The sequence below is a fragment of the Hemiscyllium ocellatum genome, chromosome 1 (assembly GCF_020745735.1).
Source record: "Hemiscyllium ocellatum isolate sHemOce1 chromosome 1, sHemOce1.pat.X.cur, whole genome shotgun sequence".
NCBI lineage: Eukaryota > Metazoa > Chordata > Chondrichthyes > Orectolobiformes > Hemiscylliidae > Hemiscyllium > Hemiscyllium ocellatum.
Window position 1 is genome coordinate 6,497,839 of NC_083401.1, and position 18,953 is coordinate 6,516,791.

An 18,953-nucleotide genomic window follows, 5' to 3' on the forward strand; every position below is an offset into this window, starting at 1 on the left:
GTGTGGTGCTGGAAAAGTACAGTAGGTCAGGCAGCATCTGAGGAGCAGGAGAGTCATTCCTGATGAAGAGATTACGCTTGAAACATTGACTCTCCTGCTCCTCGGATGCTGCCTGATTGGCTGTGCTTTTCCAGCACCACACTTTTTGACTCTGACCAAGCTGGCCAAACTGCCATTCCAACATGAATTTCACAAAAACAAACAATTGCAGATTCACCAAGTGATTCCTCAGCTGGCAGCATTTCTCAGGAGTTCTCAGTTCAGTGGGTTACAGAATTAGAGGCAATCCCACTAAATATATCCAAGTCTTTGAAAATTTGACAATGTATTCCACGCGGCATGCATTTAGGATCACGTTCTGCTGATCAGGGACAGACATTTCAGTCTGATATGAAAGAATATTTCTGCACATAAAGGTTTTGAATCTTTGTAATATTCTACCACAAAGTACAAAGGAAGCACAGACATTGAGAATATTCAAGATGACCTCAGTAGATTTTTGAAACCTAAAGGAATCAGTTGATGCAAAGTGGGTTGGTGCAGTAAAGTGGGGTTGAGCTGGATGCAGAGCTCTGATGTTTTGGGATATGCAAGAGCCCAGAGGAATCCTTTGACCATTTCTTGCTTCTCGTTTTCATGGTTATGAGTTTGACTGGGTTTTAGTGTTCGACAATGCAGACGGCTCATTTTTGAAACTCTATCACATTGACACTGCGTTGACAACCATTGTATATTTTCTATTTAACAGCTGTGTCAGAATGCACAATGTAAGGATTTGGCTGTCTTTAACGTAAAGGAATGTGACGACACCTGCAATAAAAAAGGGGTATGAAATTAGTTTCTCTTATTCCTTGTTAGACTGATTAATGTTTTGGGGGTTGATTGGGATAACCGCATCAACTGCATTGATATAACTCGTTGAATGGAGTAAACATCTGAAGGTACTTCACAAGAATGCTATCAATACAATTTGGACCACAGTGCCTGAAAGGAAAAAGAGAAAGAATGATTGAGTGACAGTGAATCCAGACCTCAAGGCCTAGGACAATTGCAAAAATGCCAATACTGGTGAACCAATGAAAATTACAGATAATTCAAGACCAGAATTAGTGTTTTAATGATGTCTCAGAGGATTTGAGCTGGAAAAGAACATAATGATCCAGGAGAGGTGAGGCCAAGGATAGATGTGAAGATAAAGATTAAAATTTAATATAACATTTCCTTAAATAAGAGGCAATGTGAGCCAACAAGCAGAGGGTAATCTACACAAACAAAGTGTTTTTAGAGATAGAACAGGAACAGAGTTTTGGATTATCTCAAGTTTCCAGTGGGCAGATTGTGCAGGATGAGCTGGGAGTGAATTGGCAGAATTGAGTGTCATGTTCGGGATGGTCTGGATGAAGTTTGTAGCAGCAAAGGTAGGCAAGGGTAGAGATCGGCAGAGTTACAGAATGGATCCAATGGTGGTGTCAATATAAGGGTAATAGTATATCTCAGGGGAAAACATACCATTGGGACAGCAGGTTTTTAAAAATTTTACTCAGTTACGGGATGAGGGTGTCGTTATCTAGGTCAGCATTTATTGCCCTTCACTGATTGGCTTGAGGGCAGTTAAGATTCAACCACCTTGCTGCATGGTCTGGAGTCACCTGTAGGCCAGGCAAGGTGAGGATGGCAGTTTCCTATCCTCTAGGACATTTGTGAAACAGTTGATTTTTTTGCAACAAATGACAATGTTTTCATGGTCATCATTAGATTTCAAATTCTACATCTGTATTGTATTTTATGGACCTGTATGCAGTGGCAGGATTTAATTCTGCATCCACAGAACATTACCTGGGTCTCTGGATTAACAGGGTAAAAAATGAGGTCTGCAGATGCTGGAGATCACAGTTGAAAATGTGTTGCTGGTTAAAGCACAGCAGGTCAGGCAGCATCCAAGGAATAGGAAATTCGACGTTTCGGGCATAAGCCCTTCATCAGGAATGGATTAACAGTCCAGTAAGACCATGAGGCCATCAGCTACCCTGCAGAAGAGAAACCCTTCTCGTGAATCAGTTGCTGTGAAGAATCATGTAAGCGGTGCTACCCGAGTCATAGTATACAGAAAAAGGTCCTCGAGCCCATGGAGTCTCCACGGCTCAAAAACAACCACCTAGTTAATCTAAGCCCAATTTTAACAAACATATCACCTCAAAATCTCCTGCAAGTTATCTTCAATCTACATCCAGTGGTCATTAATCCTTTTATCAAGGGAGAAGCGTTATTTCATTCAACTCTGTCTATGCCCCTCATAATTTTATATATCTCAATCATGTCCCCCTCAGTGTCCTCTGCTCCAGAAAAAACAACTCCAGACTGTCCACCCCTAACTAACACACACCAGCCCAGGCAACATTCTTGTAAATTTTCTTTGCTTTCTCTCCAGCACAACCATGTCCCTCCAATAATGTGGATTCCAGAACAACACACAATACTCCAGCTGTAGCTTCACCATTATTTGATATCTTTCCAGCATCATCACTCTTTTCTTAAATTCTATGCTTCGACTAATGATGGCAAGCATACCATGGTCTTCTTAAACACTTCATCTACCCACTACCCAACTACCTTAAGGGACCGGTCGACAGGCTCACCATTTGCAGCAGCAGTGGGAGCAGTGAGAATGCAGACCAGGGGACTGCCGGGAAGGTAAATTGTCCTATTCAATATTTACATCATGAATAGGCAGAGCAAAGGCTCAGCAGGAGTGGATGTGGATGCAGGGACTGCTGGGTATGTGAGCTGATATCTTTGGGCTGTGGCTGAATGTGAGACCCTACATCCTCCTCTACCCAAAACAAAAGTGTATGGAGGGTTGGTAAAGTAAGGTTTTTTTTTATCCCTCTTGGCAATTTAGAGCAGAGGGGATAGAGGCTAGGACAGTTACATATTCCTCTTGCAGAATGTGGGGGTTAAGGGTCACAATGGTGTCCCTGTTGACTTCACCTGGGAGAAGTGCCCCCAACTCCAGCTCCTTACAGACCGCATTAGGGAACTGGAGCTGGAACTGGATGAACTTTGGATCATTCAGGAGGCTGACTGGGTGATAGAGAGGAGTTGTAGGGAGGCAGTCACACCTAAGGTACAGGATAAGAGGACCTGGGTGACCAACAGGAGAGGGAAAGGGAATAACATCATGTCCCCTCAAACTCCTCTGCCATGAGAAAAACAAGGAGAAAGTGAGGACTGCGGATGCTAGACATCAGAGTCAAAAAGTATGGTGCTGGAAAAGCACACCATTGAACCATTGAAGTCCATCTGGTGTAGGTAGACACTCACCAACATTTACAAGTAATATCAAGACTGACAATAAGAGCTTCTATGAATAGATAACAATGGAAAGAGAAACCAAAGTGATCACGGGCCCCTCGCAGAGAAAGGGCTGGGGAAATAAAATTAGAAAATTAAGAGTGTCATAGTAGACAATTTAGAAATATATAATCTGGTGAATGAATCAGCACAACCTCATGAAGGGTCTGTCGGTCTTCTGTTACATAGCTAATCTTCTATTCTGCCATTATACTGCCTCTAATACAATGCACAGTTCTCTTATTAAGTAGCCTAATGTGGGCTACCTTATTACATGCTGTCTGAAAATCTGAATTTATTACATCCATTGCTTCACTTTTATTTATGCTGCCTGTTAATTTTGCCACAAATTCTTGTTACTTTGTCAGGCAGAGTTTTCCCTTCATGAAGCCATACTGACCCTGCTCAGTCGTATTATGCATTTTGATACGGTGCCACACCTGTCAGACCTGTTGAGTTTTTCCAGCAATTTCTGAGTTTTTGTTTGATTGGAAACAGAGGTTAGATGGAGATGGTCATTTCTCAGATTAGAATGTAGTTGAAAATAGTGTTCCTGAGGGATCGGTGTTGGGACATTTGCTTCTTCTGATTTATGAAAACAATTCAGAGATGGCGTTGAGGAAAGAATCTTGACATCGAGAGATGGCACCAAGCTCAGGAGAATAGTGAATTGTGAGGATGTTGCTGAGTGACTGCAGAGGGACACTGACAAGTTGGCCAAATGTGCAGACACCTGGCAGAGAGTGCAGCAAGTCAATCCAGGCTCAATGTTACAACTTTGAGGGGAGTGCAGGAGCAGAGGGACCTCAAGGTTCACGTGTCTGATTCTCTGAAGGTTGCCAGGCAAGTTGAAAGAGTTGTAAAGAAGGGTTATTGGATCATTGCATTTATAAATAGAGGCATACAGCCTAAGATTTGTGTTATAAGGAGAGGCTGGATGGGCTGGGACTTCTTTCACTGGAGCATAAGAGGTTGAAGGGCGACCTTATCAAGATTGATAAAATCATAAGGAGTATAGATATGCTGAACAGCAAATGTCTTTTCCCTCAGGTGGTGGAGTTGAAAACCAGAGGGCATATTTTTAAGGTGAAAGGAGAAACATCTTTTTTGGGACCTGAGAGGTAGGTTTTTTCACACAGAGGGTGGATTGTCTGTGAATTTAACTATGAGAAGAAATGGTGGATGCAGGTAGTTACAATATTTTAATAAAAGATTCTGACAAGTTCAGGAGTAGGAAAGGTTTAGAGTGGTACAGGTTAAATGCAGGTATGTGGGACTAGTTTAGTGTGGGACTACGGTCAGTGTGGAGTGACTGGACTGAAGGATCTGTTTCGAAGCTGCATAACTCTATGACCTTGTGAGATCTTCATACCATTCACAGACATGCTATAACAGGGCGATAACATCTTCAGCATGTCCTTTAAAAGTACATCACGTTTTTGCTTCTATAAATACAACCATCCACAAGCTTTTACACGTGAATCTGACAACCTTAGTCTGGATTATTTCCATTTACTTCTCACTTGGTTCTGTCTTTTAATTTCCCAGCACACTAACACATTGTACAGACTTTTATGAAAGAAAAATCTCATATTATTACAGCATCAACCTTACCTACAAATGCTGATGGTGAAAAATGCAATTTTTCTGTTTTTGTCTGCAGAGTTCCCACCTGCATGAAACAGCCACATTTTACCCCTGTTTATGAAAGCATGCATTCTCCCATGAACAATGTTCACAGTGGATGATTATAGCGGGTGGATGTTAGCCAGTGGCTTGCCTGAAGGAATCTGCAGTTCTGCAGACTGTGCTCTGACAACTATAGATATGACTGCAGTTTATATTTGGATTTACACTGGACACCATTTTCCAGGTGATTTTAAAATCTTTCATTGTTTCAGGTTTGCAACAACAGAGGTAACTGTCACTGTGATGTTGGCTGGGCTCCTCCATTTTGTAAAACCAAGGGTCCAGGTGGCAGCATTGACAGTGGGCCTATGACTAGAACAGTCAAAGGTAATCTTTTCAGTTTTTTATTGTGCTGATGCTTTTGGTCACTTTTCTTAGTGTTTTCTTTCTGTGTTCCTCACCAGTATGTGTCCTCAAACTCAGGTTGCTGCACCATACCAATCATTTTTCACAATCGGTTAAATCAGTTCTGATTGTGCACCTCAGTATTTCTGTATGGAAAAACCTCCCTCAGCATTGACGTTTTGGTGACTATAACATGGTCAGCTTGGTGGTAGTGACTGTAACGCAGTCAGCTGGGTGGACAGCATAGAATAAGGGTTCCCTGATTGTGGCAGCTAATCTGGTCCAAACACAGAGCCCTGGCTGACAGATATAAACAGGAAAGTCAGCAATGCAGGGTGTGTAGTGAAAGTAGAAAATCCTGTAGCTCTGCAGGGTTAACCAATGGTCCAGATGTTACAGATGCTGACTTTTTGCTTTATGTGAGTGCACTGACTACAGAATGTTGTGGACAAGAGGATATAGAGTCATAGAGTCAAAGAGATGTACAGCATGGAAACAACCTGTCCATGCCGACCAGATATCCCAACCCAATCTAGTCCCACCTGCCAGCACCCAGCCCATATCCCTCCAAACCCTTCCTATTCATACATCCATCCAAATGCCTCTTAAATTGTAATTGTACCAGCCTCCACCACATCCTCTGGCAACTCATTCCATACACGTACCACCCTCTGTGTGAAAAAGCTGCCCGTAGATCTTTTTTATATCTTTCCCCTCTCACCCTAAACCTATGGCTCTAGTTCTGGACTCACCGACCCCAGGGAAAAAGACTTTACCTATTTACCCTATCCATGCTGCTCATAATTTTGTAAACCGCTATAAGGTCAACCCTCAGCCTCCGATGCTCCAGGGAAAACAGCCCCAGCCTGTCCAGCCTCTCCCTGTAGCCCAAATCCTACAACCCTGACAACATCCTTCTAACATCCTTCTAAATCTTTTCTGAACCCTCTCAAGTTTCGCAGCATCTTTCCAATAGGAAAGAGACCAGAATTGCATGCAATATTCCAACAGTGGCCTAACCAATGTCCTGTACAGCTGCAACATGACCTCCCAACTCCTGTACTCAATATTCTGACCAATAAAGGAAAGCATACCAAACGCCTTCTTCACTATCCTATCTACCTGTGACTCCACTTTCAAGGAGCTGTGACCCTGCACTCCAAGGTCTCTTTGTTCAGCAACACTCCCTAGGACCTTACCATTAAGTGTATATGTCCTGCTAAGATTTGCTTTCCAAAAATGCAGCATCTCACATTTATCTGAATTAAATTCCATCTTTCAATTCTCAGCCTATTGGCCCATCTGGTCAAGATCCCGTTGTCACCTGAGGTAACCCTCTTCGCTGTCCACTGCACCTCCAATTTTGGTGTCATCTACAAACTTACCAACTATACCTCTTATGCTCACATCCAAATCATTTATGTAAATGACAAGAAGTAGAGGACCCAGCACCGATCCTTGTGGCACTCCACTGGTCACAGGCCTCCAGTCTGAAAAACAGCCCTTCACCACCACCTTTGAGCCAGTTCTGTATCCAAATGGCTAGTTCTCCCTGTATTCAGTGAGATCTAACCTTGCTAATCAGTCTCCCATGGGGAACCTTGTTGAATGCCTTACTGAAGTCCATATAGATCACATTGACCGCTCTGCTCTCATCAAACATCTTTGTTACTTCCTCAAGAAACTTAATCAAGTTTGTGAGACACGATTTCCCACGCACAAAGTCATGTTGACTATCCCTAATCAGTCCTTGCCTTTCCAAATACAGGTACATCCTGTCCCTCAGGATTCCCTCCAACAATTTGCCCACCACCGAGGCCAGGTTCACTGGTCTATAGTTCCCTGGCTTGTCTTTACCACCCTTCTTAAACAGTGGCACCACGTTTGCCAACCTCCAGTCTTCCTGTGACTATCGATGATATAAGTATCTCAGCAAGAGGCCCAGCAATCACTTCTCTAGTTTCCCACAGAGTTCTAGGGTATACCTGATCAGGTCCTGGGGATTTATCCACCTTTATGCAGATATTGTGGCCTATCCATACTGTCAACTGGAAGCTGAATTGGACAGGCCTATTGCAGGATATGCAAACCTATGTCCCAGTGGGAATGATTCCCACTGAGCCACGAGTTATCAACAGGAAGGCGGCACTGCTTGTCACTGGCCACTTCGGTGTGTCTTTTCTTCCTGATAGTGGAAACTGTATAAAGATTTGTGCACCTTATGCCTTTCTCTGTGTCTCACATCTGTACTGGGGGAAAATAAGCACTACCACGGTTCGGCAGCAGTGTGGGGATAAGCAAAAAATAGGAGTGAAAAAAAACCCAGAAAGGTCGCGAGTTCTGCCCCTACTGAGACCTGGCTCTGAGGAATCTGGCCCAGTGTCAGGAAGTAGCCTGTGGAAATGTGCGGTGAATTCCCGATGGGATCTCAGCCTCTGTGGAGTTATTTCAGGCCTCACTCCAAGTTCACCATTTACTGTTCTAATCAAATAAAAGGCAACAGCTCCCAAACTCCGCAGCTTCCACTGACCTGAAAGAAATGAGATAAGGAGGGCTGGGACCAGAAATCATTTTGCAAACAGGAAGGAAAGTTATGAAATGAGTGTTGTCAACCTGAGAACCTGCACAGACCGATGAGCAGAAGGTTGAGAAGTGAATAGCATTGGATGGGTGTGAGGATATGGGGAGGAGAGATCTAGATAAATTCTTGTTTTCAGAGGGCAAAAATGGGAGTTGGGCCAGGAAAACATTGGAGTAGCTATGGATGGAGATTCAGCAGTGTATGGGGTGAGGCACGGTCAGAGACAGGTCACTTGACAGAGGTGAAAGACAGCAGTCTTCAATCTAAAAGGAATGTTGGGCCAGAAATTCCGTTCAGGCTCAAACAGAGCATCAAAGTTTGGTTCAGTCCAAGGCAGTCAGAAGGTGGCTGGAAGGAATTGGTGATGAGGGCTGAAGCAATGGATTCAATTGTAACGATGCTGCTCCTTTAACAAGTTATGTTGTCCTTAGTTTTTTTCAAAGGGGGCATAAAGGCAGAGGTTCTGATATGTCTGGGCTTTTCTCATTGAGGACGCTTTTAAGTTTAAAAAAGCAACACTTGTACAATGAAAAGGGAGTGGCCAGTTGTCCCATTTCAAGGTTTGGTTTGGTTTACTCTGTGGGGCAGTAACTAACTGTTTCTCCAGTTCTTTCTCTCCAGTATAACACGGTTTCAACATGTTCACATGACATACCTTCGTTTTCTATCTGCCATCTTTCTGAGATAGTTCACCTGACTCAACTTTTTCTCAATTTCATAGGGACCACGAAACCTGGTTTTCAAGGGACCTCCTATCCCTGGTAACAGTACGAACAGGACCAGAGGGAGATTTAAGGGTTGCTAATTTAACCCTGAAATGAGGAGGAATTTCTTTTCTCAGATGGTTTGAGAGTTTTTTGATCTCCTTCCCACAGAGAGTTGTGGGAGCAGAGACCTTTGGTACATTTGGAAGGCAGAGATGGATAGATTTGTGACCAGTTGGGAATCTAGGGTTACAGGAAAAGGACAGGGAAATGGATGTGAGAAGTGTCAGATCAGGCATGATCCTGCTGTCAGAAGTCACGTGACACCAGATTATAGTCCAACAGAAATCACAAGCTCTCAGAGCACTACTCCTTCATCAGGTGACGTCTGAAAGCTTGGGATTTGTCCAACCCAATCCAACACCGACACCTCCACATCATGACCCTATTGAATAATGGAACAGTTTCGAAGAGGAAGCAACCTACTCCTGTTGCTATTTCTGATGGCCCCATCTCCACAAGGACTATGGGGTGGTCACTCTAGCTGATATCACAACTATCACGGACCAACACACATGCAACAGATTGAATTGTGAGTATGATGGTAAGTAAATGATTTCCTCTAGTTTTATCCACCCTCCCACAAAAGACACAGACATACTCTTACAGCAATGTTCTTTCAGGCTCAGCCAACTCGACACTTCAGTTCTGTTAATTGTAATCTGACCCATTATTCCTCAGTTCCAGGAAGTATACCTAAGCCAGCTGTCCTGAGTGTTACGATCATGGCACCAGCTTTAATGGTTCCGGTATTAGCCTATTTCCTCACGAAGGTATTTATGAAGAAAGCCAAGATTGCAAGTGCAAGATCTCGAGCAAGTTAAAGAAATGGTGGCTGTCCAAGGTAAGAATCAACAAGCAAAATGAAGCCTCAGCACTTTCTTTCATCCTCAGTAAAACCTAACACTGAGTTACTAGTGATCAGGTTAGAAATGTGCCTGGAATAGGCTGATAACAAAAGTAGCTGCAAGCATTAGTCAAAGATAAAGGAAGCAGATGGGGTTTAGAAAACTAAAATCTGATAAGGCCCTTGAGGAAAATAAAGGAAGCAGGAATCAATTTAAACAAGCAATAAGAGGGATAAAAGGGGTCATGAAATGACCTTGGCAAATCGGGCTAAGGAGAATCCCAAGGCATGTTACATATGTATTGGTAGAAAGAGGGTAACAAGGGAAAAGATAGTTCTATTCAAGGACAAAAGACAAAGTTACAAATCACACCACACCAGGTTATGGTCCAACTGGTTTAATTGGAAGCACTAGCTTTCGGAACGATGTTCCTTCGTCAGGTGGTTTGGAAGTGGCTATAACCTGGTGTTGTGTGATTTGTAACTTTGTACACCCCAGTACAACAACGGCATTTCCAAATCAGGAGAAAAGACAGAATTTATGTGTGGAGCTGGAGGAATTGGGTGGCTTCTTAATCAGTACTTCACATCGGTATTCACCGAGGAGCAGGACATGGATGATGGTAAGATTATGGGGAGATCTGTTCACTTTCTGGGGCTGTGGATATTAAAATGGAGAAGGAGTTGTGTTGAAAAACATCAATACAGTTAAGTCCCCAGGACCTGAAGGAATCAATCCCAGGATACTGTAACGGACGTGGGAGGAAGCCTTGACAGAGATTTTTGTGTCCTCTTTCACCACAGGGGAAGTTCCAAAAGACTGGAGAATAGTCAAGAACAGTCACAGGGATAATCCAAGGAATTATTGGCTGGTGACTCTCACATCGGTAGCAGGGACATTATTGGGCAATAAGGAACAAAAGGATGATATCTTTGACAAAAACTTTACATTGATATACTCACAAGGATGGCATATTGATATTAAGTTTCTGCATTATTGTCTTGAATTGTGAAGGAATTCCTCTGGAATTCAGCTGTTTTGTCCATGTTTGACCCAAGGCTGTAATGAGGTCAGGAGCTGAGTGACCCTGGGGGAACCCACACTGGGCGTCACTGAGCAGGTAATTGCTGAGCAGGTAATGTTTGATAGCTCTGTTGATGACAACTTCCATCACTTTACTGATGATGGAGAACAGACCGATGGGACAGTAATTGGCAGGGTTGGATTTGTCCTGCATTTTATGTACAGAACATATCTGGGCAATTTTCCACATTGCAGCACAGATGCCAGTGTTGTAACTGTACTGGAACAGCTGGTGAAAGGAGCAGCAAGTTCTGAAGTACAAGTCTTCAATCCTATCACCAGGATGTTGTTCGAGCCAGTCGCCTTTTCAGTATCAAGTGTCTCCAATTGTTTTTTGATATCAATTGGAGTGAATTGAATTGGCTGAAAGATTGGCATCTGTGGTTCTGATGCCAACTGGAGGAGGCACCTCCACATGGCACTTCTGCCTGAAGATTCCTGGAAATACTTCAGCCTTTTGCTCATGATGTGCTTTGTCTATCATTGAGAATGGAAATGTTTGAGGAGCCCTCCCCTCCAATGAGTTGTTTAATTGTCCACAACTGAATGTGGCAGAACTACAGAGCTGGGATCTGATCCATTGGTTATGGGACTGCTCCGTTGCGTCTATTATTTGCTGCTTCTGCTGTTTGCCATGTAAGTAGTTCTGTTGGTGCCTTCACCAGATTGACATCTCATCTTCAGCTGAGCATGATGCTGCTCCTGAAATGCTCTCCTGCACTCTCCATTGAACCAGGGTTGATGCCCGGGCGTGATGGTCATGATTAAGTAGGGGATATTCCAGACCATGAGGTTACAGATTGTGTTGGAGTACAGTTCAGCTGCTGTTGATGGCCCACAGCACCTCATTGATGCCCAGTCTTTAGCTGCTAGATCTTTTTGAAGGCTGTCCTATTTATCATGGGGTGGTAGTGCCACACAATACGATGGAGTTTGTCTCCACAAAGACTCTGTGGTGGTCAGTCTTACCACTCCTGTCATGGACAGATACTTCTGCAGCTGGCAGATTGGGAAGGATGAAGTTAAGAATTGCTCAGTATGCTTTTCCCTCTCATTAGTTCCCTCTCCATCTGCTGCAGATGAATCCAGAAGCTATGTCCTTCAGGACTCAACCAGATCGATCAGTCATAGATCATAGAACATTACAGCCCAGTACAGACGCATCCGCCCTCGATGTTGCGCCGACCTATGAAACCAATCTGAAGCCCATCTAACCAGAGTATTCTATTTTCATCCATATGTTTATCCAATGACCATTTAAATGCCCTTAAAGTTGACGAGTCTACTACTGTTGCAGGCAGGACATTCCATTTGGTAAAAACAATGACTGCAGATGCTGGAAACCAGATTCTGGATTAGTGATGCTGGAAGAGCACAGCAGTTCAGGCAGCATCCAACGAGCAGCGAAATCGACGTTTCGGGCAAAAGCCTTTCATCAGGAATAAAGGCAGGGAGCCTGAAGCGTGGAGAGATAAGCTAGAGGAGGGTGGGAGTGGGGAAAGGAGAGCTTCAGGGCAGAGGAAATGACCTGGGAGTTGCAGTGGGAGAGGAACTCCCTGAGATTCTTGTAGAGAGAGAGAGGAGGAAAACTTCTTCAAGGCAGGCATCCTTGGAAGAGGATTCGCAGTAGGGTTAAAATCAACTCGATAAAAACAATGACTGCAGATGCTGGAATCCCATTCCCCTATTACTTTGAGTCAAGACAATACCTCTGACATCTTTCCTATATCTATCACCCCTCAATTTAAAGCTATGTACCCTCATACTAGCCAAGGAAAGAGGGTCTCACTGTCCACCCTATCTAACCCTCTGATTATCTTATATGGCTCAATTAAGTCACCTCTCAACCTTCTTCTCTCTAATAAAAACAGCCTCAAGACCCTCAGCCATTCCATATAAGACCTTCCCTCTATACCAGGCAACATCCAAGTAAATCTCCTCTGACCCCTTTCCAATGCTGCCACATCCTTCCTATAATGCGGTGACCAGAACTGTACATAATACTCCAAGTGCAGCTGCACTAGAGTTTTGTCCAGCTGTAGCATAACCTCATGGCTCCGAAACTCAATCCCTCTACTAAAAAAAGCGAACACACAGTACACCTTCTTAGCAACCCTGTCAACCTGGATGGCAACTTTCAGGGATCTATGTGCATGGATACAAAGCTCTGGGGTGGCACGGTTGCTCAGTGGTTGACACTGCTGCCTCACAGCAACAGGGTCCCAGGTTCAATTCCTCCCTCAGGCGACTGTCTGTGTGGAGCTTGCATGTTCTCACTCTCCCTGCATGGGCTTCCTCCAAGTGCTCTGGTTTCCTCCCACAGACCAAAGGATGCTAAATTGACCATAGTATTGGGTGCATTAGTCAGGGGTAAATATAGGTTAGGGGAATGGGTCTGGGTAGGTTACTCTTTGGAGGGTTGGTGTGGCCTTGTTGTGCCAAAGGGCCTGTTTCTATAGGGAATCTAATCTCTCTGCTCATTTACATGACCAAGAATCTTATCATTAGCCCAGTACTCTGTATTCCTGTTGCTCCTTCCAAAGTGAATCACCTCACACTTTCCCACATTAAACCCCATTTGCCACCTCTCAGTCCAGCTCTACAGCTTATCTATGTCCCTCTGTAACCTACAACATCCTTCAGCACTATTCACACCTCCACCGACCTGAATGTCACCTGCAAATTTGCTAACCCATCCTTCTAGGCCCTCATTGAAGTGAATTTATTGTCATGTGCACCAAGGCACAGTGAAAAGCTTTGTCTTGTGAGCAATACAGAGAAAATTAGGACTGCAGATGCCGGAGATCAGAGCTTAAAATGTGTTGCTGGAAAAGCGCAGCAGGTCAGGCAACATTAAAGGAACAAGAGAATCGACGTTTCGGGCATAAGCCCTTCAGCCCTTCTTGTGAGCAATACAGGAAGATCACATCGTTCATTAGCATAGATAAGTAATTAGTAGGTAAACAGCGGCAAAAACAAAAACACAGGGACAGGGGAATGTTAAAAGTTTGTGAGTCCATTCAGTATTCTAACAGCAGTAGGGTAGAAACTGTTGTGAAACCGGCTGGTGTGTGTGTTCAGGCTTCTGTACCTTCTCCCCGATGGTAGAGGTTGTAGAAAAACATTGCCAGGGTGGGATGGAGCTTTGAGAACGCTGGCGGCCTTTCTTGTCAGTGGGCCTGGTAGATGGATTCTACAGATGGGAGGTTGGCCTTTGTGACTGTCCGGGCCAAGTTCACACTCTCTGTAACCGTCTCCGATCTTGAATGGTACAGTTGCCGTACCAGGCAGTGATACAGAATGCTCTCGATGGCACACCTATAAAAGTTGGCAAGGGTATTTGTCGTCATGCCAAATCTCCTCAGCTGCCTGAGGAAGAAGAGATGAAGTTGGCCTTTGTAACCAGTGCATCCACATGAAGAGTCCAAGAAAGCTAGTTGTTGATGACCACTCCCAGGAGCTTGACACTCTCCACCCGTTCCACCTCTGTGCTGTTGTGTAGGGTGACATGAGTAACATCCCTCCGAACATCAATAATGAGTTCCTTGGTTTTACTGGCATTGAGAGCTCGGTTGTTCTCAGTGCATCATTTTTGCAGGTCTTCCACCTCCCGTCTGTAGTCTGTTTCATCGCCATCTGAGATTCGACTGACTATGGTCGTGTCATCAGCAAACTTGTAAATGGCATTAGTCTGGTATTTGGCGACACAGTCATGGGTGTACAGTGAGTACAGTAAGGGGCTGAATATGCACCCCTGGGGGCTCCAGTGTTGAGTGTCAGTGAGGATGAAATATTATCATCTAGGTCATTTGTGAAAACGACAAACAGCAGTAGCCCTGAAACAGATCCTTGCGGTTCACCACTGGTAACTGAACCCCAGGATGAACATTTCCCATCAACCTGTCTTCTTCCAGCTAGCCAATTTATGATCTAAACCACTTAATTGCCCTCAATCCTGTGTCTCCGTATTTTCTGCAATAGCCCAACATGAGGAACCTTTCCAAACCCCTTACTGAAATCCATATACACCACATCAACTGCTTTACCCTCATCCACCTGTTTGGTCACCATCTCACAGAACCTAGTAAGGTTTGTGAGGCATGACCTATCCTTCACAAACCCGTGTAGACAATCCCCAATCACTTATTCATCTCTAGATGATTATAAATTCCATCTCTTATAACCCCCCATGTTGGTATGTCTGTGGTTCAGGTGTAGACCAGCCTGTTTGTAGAGTCCCACCTACCCCAGAAAGACCCCCAATTAACCCAATCCAGAAGCCTTCCACCTGCACCATCCCTGGAGCTGCATGTTCAACTCTTCTCTCTCTCTCTCTCTCTCTCTATTCCTCACCCTCACTAGCACATGGCACAAGCAACAAACCCGAGATAACAACTCTGTTTATTCTCGCTCTAACCTTCCACCCTAGCTCTCTGAATGTCTGCCTTAAATCCCCATCCCTTTTCCTACCTATGCCGTTGGTGTCTATGTGGACCACGACGTGGGGCTGCTCCCCCTCCCCCTCCCCCTCCCCCTCCCCCTCAAGGATCCCAAAAACACGATCAGAGACATCACGAACCCTGATACCTGGGAGGCAACACACTAACCGTGAGTCTCTCTCATTCTTTGTGGGCGGCACGGTGGCACAGTGGTTAGCACTGCTGCCTCACAGCGCCTGTAGACCCGGGTTCAATTCCCGACTCAGGCGACTGACTGTGTGGAGTTTGCACGTTCTCCCCGTGTCTGCGTGGGTTTCCTCCGGGTGCTCCGGTTTCCTCCCACAGTCACAAAGATGTGCGGGTCAGGTGAATTGGCCATGCTAAATTGCCCATAGTGTTAGGTAAGGGGTAAATGTAGGGGTATGGGTGGGTTGCGCTTCGGCGGGTCGATGTGGACTTGTTGGGCCGAAGGGCCTGTTTCCACACTGTAAGTCTAATCTAATTCCCACAGAACCTCCTATCTGTCCCCCTAACTATGGAGTCACCAATGACTACTGCCCTGTTCCTCTCCCCCCTTCCCCTCGGAGGAACACCCGGAGGAAACCCATGCTGACACGGCAAGAATGTGCAAATTCCATGAAGACAGTTGCCCGAGGATGGAATTGAATCATGGTCCCTGGTACTTTGAGGCTTCAGTGCTAACCACTGAACCACTGTGCCGCCCCTGTGTGTCTCTGTGAAGGAGTTTGTAATGACATATCTCTCTGTGTGAGGTAGTGTGTAACAGTGTGTCTCAGTGTGAGGGAGTCTGTAATGGTGTCTCTTTGTGAGAGAGTGTGTAATGGCGGGTCTCTCTGTGTGAGGGAGTGTGCAACTCCCTGTCTCTGTGTGAGGGAGTGTGTAATGGGGTGCCTCTCTGTGACAGTGTGTGTACCGGGATCTTTCTCTATGAATGAGTGTGTAATGGTGTGTCTCTGTATGAGGGATTGTGTAACAGCACGCATCTCTGTGAGAGAGTGTGTAATCATGTGTCCCTCTGTGAATGAGCGTGTAATGGTGTGTCTCTGTGTGAGGGAGCGTGTAATGGTGTGTCTCTGTGTGAGGGAGGCATGATGGTGTCTTTGAGGGTTTGTGGGATTGTGTATCTCAGTGTGATCTCCTCATTCATACATTCCAGCATTTTCCTTTTTATAAATGTTCAGCTAATTAGGCATGTACCTGACTGCTCTGTGTTTCCCTCTTTCTTGGAAGATGTCACATTTATTCTTTTCCAGATTATCTTCTCAAAGCAAGGGAGCAGGAAAACACTGAAAAGCAAAGGGGAAATCAATTTGGTGATAGCTTCTTATTAATAAAACAAATGACCATTGATTGAAACTATTTCTTCTCTCGACAGCTTCAGAAATCTTCCAGCCAACTGCAGGATCTTATGAATCAAGACAAATTGTTCTGTGCACCCATGATGCTCAAATGTTGATGTGTATCACCATGTACTGTATTAAAATGCTGTAATCGTGGGAGAAGGGTGCACACCAGATGCATTTCAATGGATAAAATAAGATTTATTCTGAATGACTGCAATTTCCAATGAATAAATACATCAGAAATACTTATCCTGTTGAGTAGCTATTTCACCCCAAATTGTTTGTTAAAAATGATGATTCAAATTATGAATTTTATCGTGCAGTTATTCAGTTAGTTGTTGCTGAACATGATTTACAATGTTCCAACTAATTCCATCTGAACTTGATGGAGTTTTGAAAGATATGGAGGATCTCATTAAAACTTACAGAATACTGAGAGGCCTGATTCAGCTGTTCTCTGTCTGGCTTGCCCTATGATAGTAGTGTTTTCCCAGTCGAATTCATGTTGCTTGTTGTCTGAGTGTGTGGCTACCAGGGATAGCTGGTCGTGTCGTTTCGTGGCTAGTTGGTGTTCATGTATGCGGATTGTTAGCTGTCTTCCTGTTTGTCCTATATAGTGTTTTGTGCAGTCCTTGCATGGTATTTTGTAAACTACATTAGTTTTGCTCATGTTGGGTATCGGGTCCTTTGTTCTAGTGAGTTGTTGTCTGAGCGTGACTGGGAAAACACTACTTTCATAGGGCAAGCCAGATAGAGAACAGCCAGGGAATTCCTAGAGGCATGGCATTCATCCACAAACTCCATCAACAAACACATCGACCTGGACCCAATATACCAACCACTACAGCGGACAGCTGAAACTGACACCCGGAAGCGGCAAGGACAGACCACTATAAATACCGGAAGAAACATCAAAGAAGCACTTCGCAGGAGGCTCCAGAGCACTGATGATGTCGCCTAGCTAGGGGACGAAGCGTTTGCAACAAAAACTTCCAGCTCGGCAAAACAGAACCACTACAACGAGCACCCGAGCTACAAATCTTCGCACAAACCTTGATTATTTCCACTGGTTGAAGATTCTAGAACCTAGGGGACATTTTAAAAACTAGGGTCAGGCCATTCAGGAGGGCTGTTAGAAAGCACTTCTACATGCAAGCAGTAGTAAAGATTTAGATCTCAGTTCCTCAAATGATGATCAATGCTAATTCAGTTGTTAAACTGAAATGAGATTGACAAAGATTTATTAAACAATGTTATGAAGGGATAAGGGCTTAATCCAAGCATATGAAATTAGGCCACACATCAGCCATGATCTCACTGAATGGCAATGCAGAATTCAGGGTCTGAATGACTTGCTCCTGCTGATATTCCTGACCTACCTTACACCCTGTTCTGAAAGTCTCCCACTTTTCATTCACTGTCATATCCATTCAAATGTGTTTCTAATCAACCTGGACCAGTTCAACTTTCAGATCCCTAGACTCTATCCTCTTCCAGACTGGGATCTGAATCCTTGACTGATTTTTGTCCTGTTCCAATATGATATTGAACATTATTTTATTATAATTACTATTTCCCAAAACCTCCCCCCTTCTGACATTCTCCAATTGACCTGACTCATTTTCCATGACGAGATCCAACACCATTTTCTCGCTGGTTGGACTGGAATTGTACAGTTCCAGAAAGTCCTCTTGCACATATTGTATGGATTTTCCTAGTTCTGTGCCCCACATTTGATCTTTTACCCAATGCAGCCTATTGTCTGTGAAATCAGGTCTATAACACATACCCAACAAGGTCACTGCTCACTTCTTGTTTTCACTTTCACGTAGATTCTAATTCAGGAACTGCATCTCGTTCAAGAGCTATTATATTCCCTTTGACCAAGTCTGCCACACCTCCACCCCTTATACTCAAGTTGTTTCTCCTGAAAATCCTACAGCCCAGGATGTTAAGCCTCCAGTCCTGTTCTGGCTTGATCCATGTTTCTTTTATGCTACAGTATCATATCCCTGCTCCCTAACTCCTGACATTTAGTCTGATAGCCCTCCAAGCTGGCCCTCCCTATATTGCTGGTTTCCACTTGAATCACTGCCATTGTTCATGATCCCTTTCCAAATGTTTATCCAGCCTTTCCATTATATCCTAATCCTTGCACCCTGGAGACAACACACCTTATGGGATCCCAGTTGCAAACTGCATTTTCTATCCCTGAAACCAAGGGGTTACCCACTACTGTTACTTTTCTAACGTGCCCACCAGCTTCCTCTCCTGTCCCAAAATAGCCTTGGGCACCATGGGACTGGTGTTTTCCCTTGCATTCCTACCCCAACTAGGTCATGCTGCTCTCTAAATAGGAATCTAAAATTTCATGTTGTTATACATCTTCAAGGTCATCTTTACTTAGTTTCTAGGATCTGCTGTGTCTTTTCCTTTCAAAAAAATGGGTCACCTACTCTCCTGCCATTTTGACCCTTCTCCTTGCCTGC

At 44.3% G+C, this 18,953-nt stretch overlaps 1 long non-coding RNA gene across 1 annotated transcript; it reads left to right on the forward strand.

Annotated features, from left to right (window-relative positions):
* Positions 1-4,323: 4,323 nt before the first annotated feature.
* On the forward strand, positions 4,324-16,709 carry LOC132817448 (uncharacterized). The gene is made up of 4 exons (XR_009644883.1): positions 4,324-4,472; positions 5,015-5,224; positions 9,412-9,574; positions 16,497-16,709. It is a non-coding gene; the product is annotated as an uncharacterized LOC132817448 (long non-coding RNA).
* The last annotated feature ends 2,244 nt before the right edge of the window (positions 16,710-18,953 follow it).